At 45.3% G+C, this 21,887-nt stretch overlaps 1 long non-coding RNA gene across 1 annotated transcript in view; it reads right to left on the bottom strand.

Annotated features, from left to right (window-relative positions):
* The window catches only part of LOC103176946, a 125,586-nt gene that overhangs the window by 3,579 nt on the left and 100,120 nt on the right, over positions 1–21,887 (bottom strand). The window contains exon 4 of the long non-coding RNA XR_006085153.1: positions 9,151–9,235. This is a non-coding gene — a long non-coding RNA (uncharacterized LOC103176946). The remainder of the gene's footprint in view (positions 1–9,150; positions 9,236–21,887) is intronic.

Here is a 21,887-nt window from a genome sequence, read left to right as displayed (position 1 = left end):
AAGTCACCGGGAGAGAGAAACTTCCTTCCCAAATTTTGCCAAGGGATTTTTAGCGGCCATCTCATCTCTTCCGAAGTATGGCACCTCCTTATGATGAGGGGCTGCCTCCAGCCATGTATTGGGAGCAACAGAGCAGACTGAGTTCAATGTGCCAACGTGGGACGTTGCACCCACCTTGACCCTGAACAACCTTCAATCTTGAGAGACGAGAGCGCTCACAACTGAGCCAGGCTGATAGCCTAATAAGGAAAACCAGAATTTTGGCATTTCTCGTGGGAACGAGTGACAATCCAAGAAATGTTTCCTACAAGTCGACACATCTGGATACCAAACTGGCCTTGCTGTAATACGCACTGAGCCAGACAGGCTACAACTAACCACACTCATACAACAAGTATGGGAGCACTAGCAATAATAATAATAATACTTGCTTGCGGTAATAGCGCCTTATCATGTCGGACAATCATCTCAAAGCACTTCACGGGATTTACACTGAAATGAAGTGACTTGTAGGCAAAAGCGCGCAGCAGTGTCCCACAAACAGCCATGAAACGAGTGAGTGACCAATTTTATTTGGTGGGGCATTGCTGGCCAGGGAGAGAGAAACTCCCTTCTCACTCTCTCTCTTCTCGAATAGTGCCGGGGGATTTTTAACATCACGTCCACCTGAACAGGTTTAACGTCTCATCCCAGTTTACTAACGTGCTGCTAGATCTAATGAAGTTCCCATTACAGGACATGAGGACATCAATACTTGATATATCATATAATCGCATTGTGGCCAGTTTGAGAACCATACAACAGTGCCTCGATACCGAATGAACAACAAGTGCCTCACTTGACTATTGCACAATAAAGACATGTGATACTAAGTCATTTGCCTAATCCAAACAACCTGTTTGGATTAGTAATTCCTTTCTGTGCAGAGGACTGAGCACAATAGCGTCAATTAATAACATCCATGTGACTGAATGTTTTACACTTTTACTCCCTCCCTCCCTCCCAAAGGCTCAGCTTTCAGTAAACACAAAACTTCCAGTCCTTCAAATCTCCGCACATATTGCTCAATTGCCTCCCAGAGACTGTGAGTGAAGTCACCGTCCAACTCTTCAAACAACAGCAGCCTCTGCTGGAGACCATCAGACGTCACAGAGGTCATTCAACCTCAATGAACTTGGGAAATCCGCCTTCCACTGGGCAGAATTGCTCAAAAAGCCTGCAGATTCCCCAGGGATCTCCAAACTTCCATGTTCTGCAGAGTCCTGCGGCCTATTGGTCCGATTCCCAGGCAGGGAAGTTTAGGCAAGTTTGCTTACTCCACATGTTTACCTAGAAGCAAGTAGGGATGGTTCAGGGATGGTTGTGTGGGGGGAGGGCATTGCTGTGTGCAATCCGGCTGGCGCATTCGCACTGCACTGCGCTTTGAGACGTTGTCTCAACCGGAATGGTTCTAGGCCAAATGCAAGGATTATGTATTACCAAATTTTGGGTAGTTGGTGCCGTGACCCAAAACCACATCACCAACACACCAACGATGCCCAAACTACAGAGAAATTACGTGCGAGTTTACTCCGGGCTAACATGGAACTCAGAAACTGACTCACGTAAATTTCCTCCAGTTCTCCAAGTGTAAACATGCCGCATAATTACATTTCTAATTGCGATGCGTAAAACAAACCTATTGAAGTAGCCTAATCTACCAGCCGCCCACACTACCGGTTTAGTCAAACCACACAAAAAAAAATCTCAGCCGTCATCTTGAACAAACAGATGAGGTACATTGTTCAAAGCTAAAGAGTTCTGGCAAAGTTAGCCCTCAATTTCCCAAGTCAAACAGGCGAAACCTTTGTTCAAATAAGATTACAGGCCGGGCCACCTTTCGTAACTGCTGTAACTATCAAGGAAGCTATCTGCGATTGAGAAAGAAAGTTACCACTCCGATATGACATCCCCTCCTCCAAGATTCAGCACGAGCGGACCCCAAATTCAGCCCGCGGCTTGATTTTTACCCAACTGAGCCCAGAGACGCAATTCGTACGTTCCGTGACGGCAGGAGGTTAAAAATCCGCTCTGTTTGCTTCTACTTAAATCGCGCGCCAGCCCACAGTGTCGTTCTCTGTACGTTTTGCGTCTTCAAACGCATCTTGAAAAGGGGAAAAAAAAACACACACGCACACACACGCGCTTATAATTCTGTTCGAACTGGACGAGTCTCGAACGACGACGGCTCTTGAAGCTGCATCGGTTGCGAAGGGAGCGATATCTATCTGACCTGTCAGTGACGTACCTCCTAATGTCTTTCTGTGTCTTAGCAGCGCGTTCCAGCATCTGAAATAGACCGGATTTTAGGTCTGGCAAATTCAGAGTCAGTCCCAGATTGAGCCCCACTGACCAGACCAGGTCTGACTCGTCACCAACGCACAGGGATTTGTCGGGCGATTCGGATTTTCTATTAATATAAAGTGACTGCCTTCCTCTTTGTACTCCACGTCGCTTCTTATTCTGAAGCATTAGAACCAAAAGACGTGTTGCTTTCATAAAAAAGGAAGCGCACACACCCACATGGAAATTAAAAAAAAAATATATTGGATCATGCCTGGGTAGCAATGGGGTTTCCCAATTTAAAGCAACATCAGCCTCGTGTTTTTTTTTAATCTAACAATCGAAAGTAATCCTCGCATGAGATACAGCGCCTTTCACATCAGGACGATGTCTCAGAGTGCTTCATTTTTTTTCTTAAGGGGTGTCAGCCGGGTGGGTGCTTGGCACGTGCGGAAACCCATCACCGTTGCTTAAGAGTGTCCAAACCGAGCTGAGAATTCCCTGCGTCCCACCTACACGTGGAAATCCCAGAGATAGAGTGTTGGAATGGAATGCGCACTCTCTTCCTGGAGGGAGGCAATTCTGGAAAGTATTAGGGCGCAGGTTGACAAGAGCCAACCAAGGGTTGGGGACCACGGAGCGTGTGTTGGGGTAACTGCTGGAGTCTAACCAGTTAAAACCGCAATAGCTTGCCCTTGATATCGCTGTCTGGCAAGCTTTCCTGCTGCTTGTCCAGTGAGGACTAACCTACCCGTTGAGGCTTTGGCTTGCAGGGTTAACAGGAGCTGAGTGGGATGACTGGTTGCCTGCCTTCAAAATTCTTTGCAGCATTTACTATAAAGTATATCGACCACATGTTTTTTGTAGTCGAAGGTAGCGACCAATTTGCGCACAGCAACAGCCCGCGTACGACCAATTTTACTGTTGGCCAAGATAACTTTTTTTCCCCCACCCCTCTCTGAAATGTCCTTACATAAGGTTGTAAATCCCCCCCACCCCACCCCAAATTTTTTTATTGAAGTTTGGAATAGATTTTGAAAAGACTTTCATCGTAAAAAACGTCATATGAATTTCATAAACACTTTCAAACAGAAAGTAGTTCTGGAGATTCAGCGCTCCCCTGGGTCTGGGTTTTAACGAGTGGAACTTCTCCTCGCTTTTGGGAATCTCCGTTTAAATCCCGGGGGGAATCCCAAAGGAAATGTTCTCAATTTGGGAGACAAGAATTGTAACCCGTAGCTGACGATAACACTTTGGAGCACACACACACACACACACACACACGATCAGCTGGTTAAGGCTAATGCAAACCAAAAAGAAGCCAAATGGTTGTTAAGGTAATTAAATGGCTGAACACCACAGGAAACATCATATAATTATGGTGAAGATGGAATCCAACTGAGTGCGATCAGCTTCAAGGACTGGTCCAAGTCGAGGCAACAATACCTCATCAATAGAAATAGTAATATCGAGTATTTCTATTATTAGTAGTATTCCTATTATTAACATTCTTCTTATTAGTATTCTTATTTCTCTTATTCTTAGTATTATTATTAGTAGTGGTTTAGTAGTATTATTAGTAATAGTAGTAGTAGTATTCTTATTACCGTTTCAGTTTCTATTATTTTTTTGGCGGGTGTGGCGGCGGAGAAACTTTGGGGAAAAAAATAAGTGTACAAATTGAGAACTGATCGAAGTGCTTTCTGGGTTCCTGCGTCGCCTTGAATTTTGAAGCGATTTCGAAATAAAAAAATCGCTCGCTCCACAACTGTTTGAGGGAGACTGCCGGGCGCTATCGACTGCCCCATTTAAACAACCAACAACAAAATGACACTTATGGAGAGCCTTTCACGTCGGGAGGACGTCCCACGGCTCCCGCAAAATACAAAATTTCACTGTATGGCGCAAAGCACTTTGAGACGTCTCAAGGACGTGATAAGGCTCCATATCAAATGCAAGGACTGTTACTGTTCCCAAACCCCAAATACTGTGGGGAGCGCTCTTACAGCCCACAGGAACCACATGCCTCCAATGTCGCATTAGGTTATACCACAATACACGTCTCACACTCTCGGCAATTATTATCCGCAGGAACTTGGAACACTGACACCCTGCTGTCGATGGTTTAGAAATCCCACGAGATAGTTAACTGCCTAACTATCGTAATAAAAATCATGCCAATATAATTACTGGTTGAGTGCATCTTGTTAAGTGAGCTGTTTGAGAGGTGAAAGCTCAGATCATCCCTCGATAATTATCCCAAAGGAGGGAAGCTGGAATCCTCTGTGCTGGGAGTAAACAGTGACATCCTCAATGAATGAATCAGTCTCCGTTTTCCGGTAAACGGTGAGATCATAAGATCACAGGCTTGGTTTGGATGAAGAAGGACCATTTGATCTCATCCTTCCTTCCAGATTACCCACCCTATTGGCTTCTCATTACAGAGTTGAGGTGCTTTTGAAATGAGTCCTGTATCTTGGCTTCAACCCCCCACCCCTCCCCCTTGTCCTGAAATTTCCCTTTGGCAACTCTAAACCCATGTGCTCTTGTTCTAACTGTCTTGATGTATTGTAAATTATAGTTCTCCAATCCCATTTAATCCCCCCACCTCCCACGAAATAAACCTTAGTCATGCAATCTACGGCTTTCGCGGGACACTACTGTATGCAATTGGCACGTTTCCTCCACAAAATATAGTCAATCCACTTTACAATATATTCTATGAAGCGCTTTTGAGATGTCTCAACGACGTGATAAGGCGCTGTATCAAATGCAAGGATTACTATTGTATAATTGTATATTGCTCTAACCGCTGAGCTACACGGCTCCACATGCCGCTAGCTGCATTACATCAGTATCTATATCTGTTAGATTATCCTGAGATCTCAGATTAGGGACTGAAGGATTCTTGGAATAACCTTTGCCCCAATTCCTCGCATCCACAGTTGTCTTCTGAGTCAAACCCGGAGGGAAACCGAAAACCTCAAATTCCCTTGTTTTCTTTGACACCCATTCCCGACAAGTGAGTCACACACACGCGCATCATTAGCAAGATAAATGTGCACATTGTGTCTCGATAAAGTAATACTATGACTCTGCTCCACCACACACACACACACAGACACACACACAGACAAGCGTGGCAATGAGTTAAAAATATCTGCTCGACAAATACCATTGTAATTGGGACAGCCTCAACCTTCCACTTTGGAGACCATTGTATGTAATTGGCGGTCGGTTTGTTGGAATTTACTCATTAAGCTTAGGAATTTCCTGTGGTTAAGCTTCGAGTGCGCTCTCATCGGTTGTCACTTGTCACTCTGAATGACCTTTCGCACATTGAGTGGTCGGCGGTGACAAGAGTTGCGTTGGGAGACGCTGAGGTTTGAGACATTTTTAAGGGCGCTTTACCTCCTGCTCCCTCTCCCCCTCCCCGCTCCTCACTCTTTGCCTCCTTTGTAAGGTAGGGGTTAGGGTCTCCCAGGAACAGACTGCAGCACTCTCTCTCCTCTTACTGCCCTCCCCCCTCATCCCCCCCCAGGCCCACTCCACCGACACAGCCAGGGCTAAGCAGAGCTGAACATTAGTGCTCAGGCAAGGTCCTTGATTGGGGTCAGGGCGACAACAACAACAACAACTTGCATTTTACACAGCGCTCTTCAGGCTGGGTAGCGTCTCGGAGCACTTAACAATGACGTAGATGGACGGCAGAAAGGGGTGAAAATTGTAATCATCTCTGGAGAAAGGAAGCGGTTTGGACGGGGCGGGAGAGGTGGGGAGGATGGAAAGGCACATAACCATGCCTCTTGCTCCTGATAATAATAATAATAAAATAATAATCGTGCCTTGGGTCCTCCTTATAATGTGAATGGCGCTATATAAATGTAATCTGTTGTTATTGTTGTAATGATCCATGCATTTGATATAGTACATTGTCGCGTCATTGAGAGGCCTCAAAGTGCTTCCTTCGCAGGATACACCGCAGAGTGGGTTGGCTGTGCATTTTGTGGCCGAAATGCAGCAGCCAGGTGCGAAAGCGCGTTGAACGCATGTCGGGATGCTGCTGGAGTTTTAACTAGCGAAAACCACATCGTTTTGCCATTTAGGGCGCTGTCTGGCAAGCTTCCTGCGGCTTGTGGACAAGGACCGCTCTTCCAGTCAACGATCCAGCTTGCAGGGTTAACGAGAGCTGAGTCGCACATGAACGTTACACACACCGGTTGCGAGGCCAGAGAGAGGATGAGATAAACTCTGCCCAGAGGTAAAATAGGCTCAAAACGGCACTGCCTCGTCTCCTTCTGCAATGCACGATCCGAACAGACCAGGTTTGCTGAGCGAGTAAAGCATGAAACAACAGNAAAAAAGGAAGTCTGACAAAACCACACGTTCGATTGAATCGTAAAAGGTTCGAGAAGTCTTAAAAATGGTTAACGGCTGTCAGGTGACTGACCTGTTCTGTAACAAGGCAGACACTAGGAAGTGTGCGAGACTGGGGTACTTTCACTTGCCCTCGGATTGTTTCTGCTCAGTTAGTTGTCTCCCGTCTGCAAGATTAGCTGATATCAGGAATCCGTATCGTAGTGGAAAAATGCAGGCGTAAACCCGTAACCCACCACTCAGTGGTGCTATGCTACCAGAATAATAAAAGGCAATGTTTTTTCCCCCCACCACCACCGTTTCTGTTTTTTTTCTTGGCCGTGTCTCTGGAAGCTGCTTGAGTGCTGAGCGCTGAAGACGTACTGATCCGACGGAAACACGAGATGTCAATTACTTACACAAAAACAAGCTTTGCGAGAGGGTTGAGAGTTTCCCAGCTATCAGTCGGCCTGGCTCAGTGGCTGGCACTCTCGCCCTCTGGGGCAGAAGTTCGTGGGTTCGTGCCTCAGGTTGGGACCTGGAATTCATTGCCTAGACCAGTGCGGTCCAACCTTTTGGCTGCTGAAGGCCAGATGCCCTATTGATGTTCTATTTGACTAACGACCACGGGCCTCTTAAGCAATATTTTTGTGTTTCCCTTCCAGAAACATAACATAACATTTACGGGTTATGAAGGGAGCGGGAGGAGGAAAGTGGTGGAGTGGGGGGGAATGAAATTGGCCACTGTTGTACGATGACACTCCCAACACTCCAAAGTCGCACCGTGCCACACTGTCAGAGACATCATCCTTCAGACGAGATGTTAAACCGAGGTCCTGTCCTGTCCGTGCCTGTTCAGGTGTGTTTCGCCCACAAATAGACATGTCACTACACTTCACAGTAAAATCCGATATAGCGCTTTGAGGCTGTATACCAAATGCAAGGATTATTACTTTATTGTCACGTTAACGATTCTATGACCAACCTCCTTCCCAGATAAAATTGGTTATTCGCCTGATGGCTGTCCGTGGGACATTACTGCGTCTAAATTGGCTGGCACGTTGGACCTTAAGTTAAATTCAAGGAACATAGTTATTGAAAGGCAGAAAGTGGGATAGAATGCATCCATTTTTGGCGGAGTCAAGTATTTCAAGAAACACAGGGACAGATATAATGCTTGGAATAAAAAAAAGGAATATCGAAGGGTATTGAGAGTGGGGATCGTGCAGATTTAATGGGCTGAATGGGCAGTTTCAGTTTCTGTAAATTTCCACTGAAGTCTCCGTGAACAATTAGCAAGTTCACGCAAATGACAATATATATATATATATATATATAACAGCACAAGAAAGTAGCAGCAGTGTTACTTCAGCTTCTTTGACTCAGTCAGTAAGAGTTTTACTCGCAGTCCCGAGAGCATGAGTAATCACACATCCTATTAAAGTGATCCGTTTCATTTTGTTTTCTATTCCAGGAAGCTATTAAAATCTGGAAATGAATCACTAAGCTGAAATCCACCACCACTTCGATAACTGCAAAGGAATTTCGGATAACCAGGCCGAGAATGCATTCAAGAAATTAAGTGTCCAAGGCCGCAAAGGCAGCTTTACTTTGGTCAAAGACAACTGCAGACTTCTGAGTCAGAAACCCACGATATGACTCGAATGTAAAGATTTCTTTTCATCCATTCATTGACGTTCGAATTACTGCGCCTATTTCCTGTTTTTATTTTGGAATAGGGAGCGGGGAGGAGGTGGGGGTGGTGGGGGGAAAGGAGAACCAACTGCTCCAAATGTTTTTCTAACGAGTCATTGGATTCGCACCTTTGACCTAAATCTCAGCTTAGTCTCAAAACTGCACGTGTAACGCTCAGCTACTATGGAACAGTACATCATTGGCAGTACCTCCAGTCACTACACCCTTAATAATAATAATAAAAACCCTGCATTTGATACGGCGCCTCATCACGTCTTCGAGACGTCTCAAAGCGCTTCACGGAATATACTTTAAAGTGAATTGATTGGATGTTTTGAGGGCGAAACGCGGCAGCCAATTGCGCACAGCAGCGTCCCCACAAACAGTCGTGGACTGAGTGACCCCAATTATTATTTATTTATGTTTTTGAAGGGTGAGCATTTGGGAAGTCAAAGCTTATCCTAACGCAGCAGTCACGGAAATTGAACAGCAGTCGTCTTTTATTACAATTAGCAGATTAGTTCATAGCTTTGGAACACTCTCCTCCAATCCCTCTACCTTGCCCCGTTCCTTCCCCTCTTTTAGCTCACGACTTCCCCTTCGATCGTGCTTGTGGTCACCTCTTCCCTGGCCCCCGGCTTGGTGTCCGAGACCCTGCGCGAATGACGCCGTGTAACTTTTCAAGAAATGAAGGAAGTGCTGCTTTATCGCAGAGACCGTCTTACTGCGCGTCGTCAATGAACGATGGGTGATTCTGCACTGCAGTAAAGTACTCACCTACTGTTGGTTTGTTCATTCCCACTGATCGAACGCAGTTGCTCAACTCTGGCAGTAGCTACGTTTGCCCTATAAATATAACAGCCTGCAAAAAAAAAAAAATGAGAATAATTTATTGAGGTGAAGAAGAAAAGGAATCCCACAAAGTATCGAGAATATTGACTCTAAGCAGTTACCCCCAACGCACACTCTTGGCTCCCCCCCCCCCCCCACCCTACCTTCCCAAGCTTTGGCTCTTTAACAAACTCTGGCCACTACGTTCCGGGGGTCACTTCCTGCGGGTAAGCTGGCGTGCGGGAAGTGACGCAGCTTCGACCCGATTACCCACCCGTCGGCTATTTTCCTCGACTTAAAAAAAAAAAGAGGGCACGCAGCTTGCTCACCTAATTCCGGAAAGTATTAGGCGCAGGTTGGCAAGAGCCCAAAGTAGCGGCTTACTGACAAGTTGAGCGGGTTGGAAATGCAAGTGCTGCACACGTCTGGTGCAAGTCGAAAAGCTTTGCTTTTCTACTTGTATCATGCCATCAGAATTGTAATACTCACATCCTGTGCTAAAAAAAAAAAAAAAATACCTCGGCTACAGAATACTAGGAAATCTTTGTGTAAAGTTTGAAGCTATTCTTGTTAATCACAGCGCTGAATAGGAAATTGAGACTACTACAGCTCTCGGAATGTGTGCGAGGGATTTTCCCCCCACCTAATGGACTGATCTAAAGTCGTACCTTAGCTCTGTCGAGCGTGGTCTCGTTTTAACAGATGCGTGTTTCAAAAGAAACAGTGGACAGCGGGGGTTTCAAGTTTTGTATTTCAGTTGCGTTCCATTGAACGCGTTTTCTTGGGCACATTCGAACGAGACTTCACGGCAAAACAAAGAGTGTGAGAAAAGCATCACAAAGTGCTACGCTCAGCAGAACTATTGAACATCAGCCAGTCCGCACAACAACACCCCCCCCACACCCCCCCCCCCCCACCGCCCCCTCCACCCCCACTCAGTCATGAGCGCATGCAACTTGCAATCTCTTTGGCTCATCTTAGATCTCATCGAGTTGAAGGAGTTCACTGCACCTCAAATGGAACATTTTTTTTCTACTTTGGACACCATCCTCAGAAGCAACTGCTTCAACGCCTTGTACAGCAGCGCTAGATACATTCACGCATGTGAAAGTGCACCCCGTATTATTCACGTCATCTATTTGGCCGCTCGAGTTCAATTGGACATTTTGCAACACAAAAATGGGGCGGGTTTGGCACCACCCCATTCCCATTCCCTGCCAGGCTATCTGCCTCTCGATGTGTCGACTTCCAAGGTCCTCGCCCTCACCTCTAACTCCCTTCACGCCCGAGCATCTCCTCATCTCTGTGATCTTCTCCTACCCCAGTCCTGCCCACTCTCGCCGCTCAGCTGACTTGGGCCCGTTGTGGGTTCCATCACTTCACCATCACCCTCAGTCTCGCCCCCTCTCTTATCTGTCTTCAATTCCTACTTAACAACCTAACCTGTTGCAACTCTCCGATGGTCACCCATATATATATGTGTATAAATAATTCACAGTCAATTCACTTTACAGTATAGCCTGTGAAGCGCTTTGAGAAGTCTCGAAGATGTGATAAGGCGTTGTATCAAATGCAAGATTTATTGTCATTAAAAGCCAATAACTAGAAGCTAATTATGATTAAAAGCTAACAATTCCGGGGTAGGGCACTTGATGAGTCACGCTTTGTGAAAACTTTATTTAAACCAAAACCTATCTCTTTGCTCGCAAAGGGTTTGCACTTTGCTAAAGAGCTGTACTCCTGTTGTGACTCCCAATCTGTGAATATTCCACAGCTTTGCCGGTTAGAATTAGTTGAAATTTTCACACAAAACTCTAAAAGTCTATTCAACAACAGCAACTTGCATTAACATATCGCTCCTCACGCCAGATGGCAAGGCCCTATCTCTAAGTATTGTGTTGATTGATTGATTGATTCATTCATTCATCATCATATACCAACGAGCAGTCATCCTCAAAGTTAATGATTTACTGTAAAGTGTAGTGACTGTGTATTTACCGCAACAGAATGGAGTAAATAGAGTAAACCTGGACCTGGGTGTAATATATCTCTGTTAAAATTCTGATCTGTCACTCACTGATACTAATTCAATTCCGGAGTTGTGGATTTGTGGAGTCTTGTGGCATATTGGTTAGAGCACTCAACAACAACAACAACAACAACAAGATTCCATTTATTGAGCGCCTTTCACGTTGGGAGGACGTCCCAAGGCGCTGTACAGTTGGGTCAGGACCCGAGCATTGGGGGGAAATGGTCAGGGCGAGGGGAGGGAAGGGAGGGAGCGAGGAGGGGGTAGAGAGTCGAGAGGGGAGCTGAAGGCTCGGTCAAAGAGGAAGGTCTTGAGACCGGCCTTGAAGGAGGAAAGGGAGGAGGCGGCGAAGGCACTGGGGGATGGAGTTCCAGAGCCTCGGGGCTGAGAGGCTGAAGGCCCGGCCACCGATGGTAGGGCGGTTGGGGCGGGGGACGTGGAGCAGACCGGAGCCAGAGGAACGGAGGGTACGGGCGGGTAGGTGTTTACATCAATGAGGCAGGAAGGTTTTTAGTTCTTGTGATAAGCAGGAGGTTTGCTACGATTACCACCGCACCCTGCATTAACAAGCAGTCCTCGAACCTTTGCTCCGTTGGTTAAACTACTTGTTTACTAACACTCATCGCCCTTCAGGACGGTAATAGAAAAATGAGGGAGATAGAGAGAGAAAGGGATGGTAAGAGAAATGTGAAGGAGATACAGAAAGGGATGGAAATTGAAGTATTAGAAATAGAGGGAGAGAGAGAGAGAAAGGGGGGATGGAAATAGAAAAAGGAGAGAAAGAGAGAGAGAGAGAGAGAGAGAGAAAGAGGAAGGGTGGGAGAGATAAAGAGGGAGGGACAGAAACAAGAGCGAAAGAAATGCACGCACACGTGAGCGCTAATGACAGACACTCCCTTTTCCTTTTAGTACTTCTTCTGCCAATTGGAAAGGCGCAACTACCAGGCTGTAATTTGCCAAGAAAACTCTTTGATGCAATGAGACACCAGCAAAAACTCTGATTTTGTACAAAGTCTCTCTCTCTCTCTCTCACACCACATGAACAGATGGCATGAAGTCAAATTCTGAGCTTTATATTTTCGTCCGTTTCACATCTCTCTGCACAGCAGCAGTAACTCGCGGTAAACATACACGGAAACAACAGCTTTATCCTTCGCCGGTTACGTCAACTTTTTTTTTCCCCCCAATAAAAAGGTAGAATTGAATATGAAATGCGAAGATAAAAATATTCCCGAACGCAAGACCGAACACTATGCGAGAGAAAGTCAAACCGTGTCAACCCAACGTAAGTAATAAAAGTAGTAAAGTCATAAGCATCTTGGTTGAAAGAACCCAATTGTGTCAGAGTAATTTTGGTCCTAATGAGGTCTTTCAACACGAGAAAAGAAAACCACAAATGTTCTGCCCACTAACGCTCTCTCTCTCTCTCACACACACACAACACACACACACTTGCTCTTCAGTTCAGCCCTTGGCAAGTCCTCAAGTTAAACTGAGTCGCTCTGAAAAATCCACCTGTTTCTAACGAGACCCGACTGTGTCAACTCCAGTTGCTCAGAGAGGGGAACAAAGTGGAAACGTTAAGCTGAGCGGGTGAGCTACCCAAAGGGGCAGGGTGGCCGAGACTGAAAGGCATCCTAAAATCTGACAGTCTTTCTCCACTGGGGCTCTGCAAGTTTCAAAGGCAACTTTTAAAACACCTGCAGCTAAATGCGTGTGCAGGAGGGAGGGAGGGAGGGGAGGGAAGAGGTGTGCAAGGCAATGAATTACCACCAGCATTTAGCCGCGTGATCGCTATTGGCCGAAATGACCGTTGCGGGAGAGAAAAGGAAATCTTAGATGTCGCTCACCTGACGAGCACAAAAAAAATCCCGCATGCTCTTCTCACACACACACACACACACAACCAACCAACCAACCCCTGGATTCAATATCGCTCCTCGACACTACACTGCAAATTCAAACACATTTCTTGCTGCCACCACTCCTTCCTTCCCTCCACCCACTCTCACCCTCACCTCCACAAGCCAGTCTCAGATCAGTCCCGATAGTGTACCTTTCGGGAGAAGGGGGTAAAGGAATGGGGTTTGGGGAGAAAGGGGGAAGGGAGAGAGAGAGAGAGAGAGAGAGAGAAGAAAGGGGGGGGGGGTCAAAAAAGAACAGAAAAAACTTTTCAGCTTCATCAAACGAACTTTGGAAACAAAACAAAACACTGTAAAGTTACGACAACAGAGGGCGTGGAAGGGTTCTTAACAGGTTCTCTAAATGGCGCTCTCAGTCATCCATTTAGTCGCGTCAGGTGAGAGCGCGGTGCACCGAACGGTATTCTAGGAAACACCGAAGCGAGGTCGAAACCACCTTTGGAGCCTAGTGACTGTTTTTTTCCCCCAAGCAGCACGATGCCAAACGACAGCAGTTTGCGACAAGTGTCTGGCCAAAATTTGGCATGCAGGGAAACTTAATCAGTGTGCGTAGTCATTCCCACTTGAAGGCGCAGGCAGCGAATTTGAGAGAATACATTGAGAGGCGGATCAAGAGAGCGGGATATGCTTTCTTCGGCCCATCATCACATTCCTTTCCGAGCCTGTAACCGGAAAGAGAGCACTCTGGGCTTGCACTGCCCTGCCAAGAATGTGGGTGGCATTGGAAATGAAATTGCTTTGCTTCTTTTCCTAACCTTGCTGCTGATGTCCGTTCAATCCCACGACTGCTTGCGGGACGTTGCTGTGCGCAATTTGGCTGCTGCCGCGTTTGGCCTGCAAATTACGCAGCCGATCCGCTTTGCATGCATATTGCGTGAAGCGCTTTGAGGCGTCTCAAGCACGTGATAAGGCGCGGTATCAAATGCAAGGATTGTTTAATTGTTGCGGTGTTCCAGCTTTTTGGGGTCAGATTTTACACAGTGCTTAAGGATAGAGCTGTTTCTCTTAGACCAACACTCGTCTCTGGAACTAGAAAATAACCACTGCAGTTGAATTTACACCCACTCACCCATTCACACCCACACACAAACACAGACAGACGTGCATGTAATTCCTTTATTGGATCTGGTCTAGCAAGTCACTTGCTTCAACACAAAAACCACAAGCAATCTTCGGCTTTCCCTCCACAAGGAAACCAGATCGTCCACCGGATATACTTTTAAAACAAGACGATTCTTTTATTCTTCCCGCTCCTGTGGTTCAATATGGATTTTGCGAACCTTACTCCCCAGTTTTGGAAGAAGCCGAAAAGTATTTAAGCCCGAGTGTATTTGAACCAGAAAAAAAACAAATGCTTAATATTGTTCTCTCCCAACCCACTCTCTCTCTCTCTCTCTCTCTCTCTCTCTCCCCACCCTTATGACACCATCAATTACGTCCATCACAGCACAGCCGACAAGGAAAATTCTGTCGACTCAAATAGCTCCTACAGTAGTGGACTTGTGAACAGTACAGACACCCGTACAATACAGCGTATCCAACTTCTTTCAAGCACCAGAAATGAAAGGCTTATCGACAATAACAACTAATTACATTCGTGTCGCGCCTTTCATCTGCTCTACACACACGCACAAACTAAAGTGTAGCACCTTCTCAGCCCGAAAGACACGCTCCGTTAAACCCCACGCTCGTAACACGCTCAACATCGCAAACCCTGCTCCACCTGTTATTTCCTTTCCCCCCCTTTTCAACAAACCTTTCAACAAGAAAAATTAAAACATAATCCCCCCCCAAAAATACAGTAAAGCGTAATAATTTCGAAGTTTGGAAGGGAAAAGGAACGCCGCCTTCGCAGTTCTTACGCACACTTACGATCGTTCGTCGCGGAGTTTCGAACACGCTCTTTTCAACGAAAACGGTTTCATTTTCAAATCGCAGGAATGTTCAAGTGACACCTCAGAGGTTTTGCTGGGGTTCATGAATGAAGCTGGTTTATGAGTCAGCCCTTCTCTCTCTTCGACCAGCGACCCACAACATCCCTGCAGCCCTCACACAACTGTTAGGTTCCTTCTGAAGAGGGCATCTCGTTTTCATAGACATGCCCATCCCTCTTGCACTGTATCCTGACAAGGATGACAGCGCAGTGAGTAACCTAACAATTGTGCATCACGTGCCTAAAAATGAAATGATTATATGAAAGATGATGACTCATTACCACAAACTTTTGTTGCGCAATCTTCACTTCAGTGCCTCATGGCTGTAAAAAGCCTTGCCAAGAGGTGTTTGGGGCAGAAAGAGAAGTGTCATACACAGGGTTTCTCTGAAAAGAAGGGGCAAGGGGGTGGGACGTACGTGACAAAGCACCTTACGGGCACCACCTTCGGACGGGATCAGATGGGCTTGCAACAGTCTAACGCCAGTAAACGTTCCCCGTTAGCGGCTGAATAATGATAAGTAATAAAGTAATCCTAGCAAACGATTGCAGTGCCTTTTTACAACGGGAGGATGTCTTAAGGCGCTCCTGCAAAGTGCAGGGAACAAGTACTGTATAGGCAAACGAGCCAGCCAATTTGGGCACAACGATGTCCCACAAACAGCCGGGAGGTGAATGACCAATTTTATCTGGGGGATTGTTGGCCAAGATACCGGGAGAGAGAAACTCCTCCTCTCTGAATGTCTGCCTGAACGAGCAGATTAACACCTCAGTTTAACACATCCATAGCATAGATGTATTTACAGGGAAAGCTAGATAGGTACGTGAGGGAGAAAGGAATAGAAGGTTATGCTGGAAGGTTTAGTTGAGGAAGGGCAGGAGGAGACTCCTATGGAGCGTAAACACCGGCATAGACCAGTTGGGCCGAATGGCCTGTTTCTGTGCTGCATATTCTAACGTATTCTAACATAACACCTCATCCTAAAGACGGTACCTCCAATAACACAGCGAATCCCCAATGATGTGCTGCGGTTTAGACTACGAGAGTTCAATGCCCTGATGTGGGGCTTAAACCCACAAAATTCTGACTCAGATGCAAGAGTGCTACCGAATGAGCCACACTAACTCACAATCCGCTTCACAACAACAGGAAGAACTAACATGGGAGGATGAAAAAAGCGACGACAATAATAGTAATAATAATAATAATCCCTGCATTTGATACAGCCCCTTATCACGTCTTCGAGACGGCTCAAAGCGCTTCACACGATATACTGTTGAATTAATTGACTGCATATTTTGTGGGCGAAACGCGGCAGCCATTTGTGCACAAACAGTCGTGGATTGAGCGACCAAATTATTATTTTTTTTAAAAAAAAAGGTATTATTGTGCCCCGGAAAAGCAATCCGCCTATTGACTAACAACCAGGTTCCTACTTACTGCTAGGTCAACAGAGGCGTGTGTGGGGAGTGAGGAAACTTGCCTGAGCTTTTCGCCCTGCCCGGGAATGCTGGACAATAGATGTGCTTCCCACGATCTTCCTTGCCAACCACAAGAAAAACACCAGGAACTGCACAATAATAGCACGGTTTTAAACACGAGAGAGCTGGCTAATCATCCAGATTTTCCAAGATTGCTGCCCAATTGTTAGATTATTATCATCAGTGCGGTGGGTGAGGAGAGAGAGAGAGAAAAAGGGTAGAGAACACCTTTTCCCAGCTCTGCATGTGTCGGCTTGACTCATGACGGCTCTTCAAAGACTCGTACAACGTGAGAGTTTGCCAACACTCCACAAAGACTCAGTCCTATCAGTTCCAGGACTTCCTGCTGCTAATCCAGGAGATTATGATATAAGATTTAAACTATTTTATACTGTATTATACACATGAATTAAAAAAAAACTCTTACCGCTTTGCCTTTCACTTGGCGACAAACAACAAATAATATGAATGTCTCTTCTCAAGCCAACTATGTGGTGAGGTTTATTCTTGATAAATATGAACATTTTTCTGCCATGAATCAAAACCTTTTTTTTTTCTGAGAGATAAGGACACATGCAATTGACTCTTCCTCTGAAATTCCATCTGAAGTGTTAAAGCCTGACTTGTCCCCACACGGGACTTCCATTGCGGAGTTCTGCAGCGAAGTGGTTAACTTGCTCGCCTCGCAAGTGAGAGGATTCGGGTTCGATTCCAGGGCGGGGCAAGATCTTAGGCAAGTTTCCTCGCTCCACACACCTCTGTTTACCTAGCAGTTAGTAGGAACCTGGTTGTTAATCAATTGGCGGATCACTTTTCAGGGGGGTAATAAACCCTCCAAAAAAGAGTCATTCAATCCACGACTGTTTGTGGGGACGCTGCTGTGCGCAATTGGCTGTCGCGTTTCGCCCACAAATATACAGTCAATTCGCTTTACAGTATATTCTGTGTGTAAGTTTCAAACTTACACAGAGCACCAGAGATGATTCAATTGGAAGCTTCTGCACAGCTCGCTTTATATCAAAATGCACACACACACACACATAAAAGTGCTGATTAAAATTACGCTGGGGATTAACCCTTCGCTGTAATGATTCGCAATTAAGTGTAAAATCCAGTTTAGAAACTGCATCTCTCGTGTGACTTTTGGGGCTGTGGTTTTATTTTTTGCACGGCATATGCAGTACATCTAAGTTGTTGTAGAACTGTAGAAATTTACGGACAGAAGGAGGCCATTTGGCCCATTGTGTCTGTGCCGGCTCCCTCAAGAACGATCCTTTCAGTCCTATTTACCTACCCTTTCCCTGTAGTTGACTCTTTTTTAAAGTAGTCCCCTCTTGAAGGCCACTATGGATTTTGCCTCAATAACTCTAAAAGTTCTTCACCTTCACCTTCCCACCCCATCCAGATCCAATTAGCTGATTTCTCTCTCTCCTCACCACCATCCCAGCCAAAGCCATGATGCTTTCACCTCTGATTATAACACAACCTTGGAATAACTAGAAGTCTTGAAAGGTTTATCTAGCAGTACGTAGGAACCTGGCTGTTAGTCGATTGGCAGTTCTGGGGGTAATAAACCTTCCAAAAAAAAGTGGCCACTTAATCCACGATGGTTTGTGGGACACTACAATGCACAATTGGCTGCCACGTTTCCCCTACAAAATATACGGTAAATTCACTTTGTGGTATATCCTGTGAAGCATGTGGAGACGTCTCAACGACGTGATAAGGCACTCTATCAAATGTAAGGATTATTCTAAGGATTATAACTTTCCCACGTTGGATAACTGGCGACTCAATTGTTGGGACGGTTGGGCCAAATGACCTATTGTGTTGCAAATTTCCATGGTTCTAAATAGAGCGCGCAAAGTCCTCGCATCAGCTTTTGTTCCTTTTTTTTTTGAAAAAAAGAATGAATGTCCTTGTGTGTGTGTGTTTTTTTTTAATAGAGTATATGAAAAAAAGGAATAAAAGTGGCTCTTGTTCTATGAGGAGAATTTTCTCCCAAGGAACCTCATAACTGAGAAAAAAAACTAAAATAAAAGTAATTTCACAGATTTCTCTCTTGCTGTCTGGTGTTCATTTAGAAACTATTAAAACTGCTGCACGTTGTGGTTTCTATCAAACACTTGTAAGCACGATTTGCTTTATATTCTGAAAATGACAGAACAAATCATCTATTCCCATAAAAGGATAACGGCTTGAAAAGCTAAGAATGCTGAACCACCAATGAGCTCCATTAACTAAGGGTTATATTAACTCATGACCCCTTGTCTCAACGGGTAGGTACATAGGAACAGGAGGAGGCCATTCAGCCCCTCGAGCATATTCTGCCATTCTGTAAGATCATGGGCTGATTTGTACCTCAACTCCAACTACCCCGCCTTTGCCCTATATGTCTTGATATCCTTACCTACACAAATTCTGCCCATTAAACAATTTTATCGTATAACTTAATAGCCGTCATTAGGTGTGGAAATTTCAGACTCCATTTGGGAGTCTGGGTTTCTGCAGTTCTTAGAAAGAGCCACTTTCCAAATTCGGGCTGGATTTAAGAATTTTCCACAATTCTGCCCGATCTTAAAATGTTAAAGACAATGGTCTTTCAGCCTTGGACCACAAGATATTTCAGGGCTCTGATCAGTTAAAAAGCTTTAGTAAAATAATAATATACTAAAGCTACCATCAGTGGCCGTGCCTCCAGTCACTACACCCTTAATAATAGTAATACTCCTTGCATTTGGTATAGCGCCTGATCAGGTTGTTGAGGCGGCTCAAAGCGCTTCACGGGATATACTGTAAAGTGGCAATCACACAGGAACAATCTCTTCCTCAGCCATATTCCACTCCCAGCTGATTCCCTCCTCAATTGCTCATTAAATTCTTCACCTTCTTCACATGCAAACAGCAACGACTACTACAACAATTTGCATTTATACTTCACCCGTCACACGGGGCAGCGTCTCGGAGCGCTAAACAGTAGTGGAGCCCGACACCGAACCGGGGAGGGAGGAAGGAGGTGACCGTAATTTCGGTTGACGAGGAAGGTCTTCAGTCGTGATCAAAAAGAGGAGGCAGGAGGGGGCAAGGTGGAGGGATCGGGGGGAAGAGAGTTCCAAAACTTCGGGGGCGTAGTGCGGCTGAAAGCACGGCCGCCGATGGTGGAGCGGAGAGGACGAGGGACAAGCTGGAGGCCGGGACAAAGACAACTGATGGCAGCTCATGTCCAAAGAGCACGTTGGCACACCCGCCAGCGTGCTGTACAGTTGCTGAAGGAGGTAAGATGAGCATTCGGACGTCAGAGAGATTGAGATTTCAGTTCATCTAAAGAAAAATCAACTGCGCTCAAACCCGTGGCCGTTGAGAAGGTTATCCCAGGAGGCTGGATTTGTGCTTCTAAAAATATTCTCAAATCTTCTCCGGCTATTTGTAGTTGATGACTAGAAGGGCAGCTTGCAGCAGAAGGGAAATCAGAGAAATGTGCCAAAGAGAAGTTAGACACGGCTTGGGTTTCATAAATGAACAGACTGATTTCATCTTCGCAACTCATTTCGAATGAGACATGATATCTGACATCATTGCTGTGCTCAAGTGGAATTTGTGGGGTGTTTCAATTTCACGGCAGTGGTCAGAGCAAGGATAACGGGAGGTTTCGGATGAATATGCCAGAAACTTATTATAATAATAATAAATAATAATAATAATCATCACTGCAGTTGATTTGACGCCTTATCAGGTCTCAAAGTGCTTCACAGGATATAGAGCAAAGTGGATTGAGTGTGTATTTTATGGGCGCAACGAGGCAGCCAATTGCACACAGCAGTGTCCCACAAACAGTCGTCGATTGAGTGACCGTATCGTTTGGTGGGGAGAGGGGAGATCTTTGGAAGTAATTAGTGACTGGTCCTGGATGTAACCAGTGAAGCAGCCATAGCAGACGCTACCTTAGATTTACTGCTCAACTGTCCTGCCAGAACCAAACGGCAACCTCCTCAATTACCACGGATGAAAAGGAAACGGATTGTGGTTTTTTTATTGATCACTGAGAGAAGATAATCTGATAGATTAAATCAGTAACAGACTGCTTTCAACCATGATGCAAACTAAACATAACCGTTGATCAGGGCTACATTTGGAATACTTTGGTGCAGTTTTGGGTATTCTACTTTCAAACGAGATATGAAATCCTGATGTAGAGTCCTGTAGTTTAGTGGTTAGTGCATTTGTCTCCAAAGCGAGAAGACCTGGGTTCGATTCCCGGGTAGGGTGAAGCATTGGGCATATTTCCTTATTCCACACACCTCTGTTTACCTAGCAGTAAGTAGGAACCCGGTTGTTAGTTGATTGGCAGATTGCTTTTTTCCGGGGGTTACAATTCTTTCAAAAACAATAAGTCCTGTAGCTCAGTGGTTAGAGCACTCGCTTTGCAAGCGAGAGACCTGGGTTCAATTTCAGGCAGAGGGCGAAACCTTGGGCAAGTTTCCTTACTCCACACAGAGCCTAATAATAATAATAATAATCCCTCCAAAACAATAATAAATTGGTCATTTTCAATCCACGACTGTTTGTGCGACATTGCTGTGCGCAATTGGCTGCCGCGTTCGCCCACAAATATACAGTCAATTCACTTTACAGTATATTCTGTGAAGTGCTTTGGGACGTCCTCCTGACGTGAAAAGCGCTATATCAAATGCAAGGATTATTATTATTATTATTATTATTATTATTATTATTATAATCATTTGGTCACTCATTCCACGACTGTGCGCAATTGGCTGCCGCGTTTCGCCCACAAATATACAGTCAATTCACTTTACAGTATATTCCGTGCAGCGCTTTGAGACACCTTGAAGACGTGATAAGGCGTTATATCAAATGAAAGGATGATGATTATTATTATACAGAAGCAGGGAAGGAAGAGCAAGCAACAAGGATGATTTCTGTGCTCATTTAAGTGGTTAAAGAAACATAGTGCTGATTGAACAGCTCCTTTTCTGGTTCACCAGAAAAATCATTCGTTCTGAATTTCCCACCCCAATTTTTTTTTCTCTTCCGAGCAAATAACACAAGCGAGCAAGTAGTAGACACTTCTGCGCTGCAGTAAGTTTTACCGTCTTGCTATGAAGGGTCAAATGGGTTGAATTCACAAGATTTAAAGCTTTTCCTGACGACTTGAAAAAAAAATTCTCTTACGCACAAAAACCGTAGACGTGAGCCTTTTTTCTATCGATCTAGTACTGTCTCACCGCTTAGTGAGCTTAGGGAAGCTGCTGGAAATACTTGCGACGTGCAAGGCCATGCAGAGTGATTAGCACGAGAG

Source organism: Callorhinchus milii, unplaced genomic scaffold (assembly GCF_018977255.1).
Source record: "Callorhinchus milii isolate IMCB2004 unplaced genomic scaffold, IMCB_Cmil_1.0 Scaffold5, whole genome shotgun sequence".
In the NCBI taxonomy this organism is placed as follows: domain Eukaryota; kingdom Metazoa; phylum Chordata; class Chondrichthyes; order Chimaeriformes; family Callorhinchidae; genus Callorhinchus; species Callorhinchus milii.
Note: the sequence above shows the minus strand (reverse complement) of the source record. Positions and strands in the feature narration are given on the sequence as shown.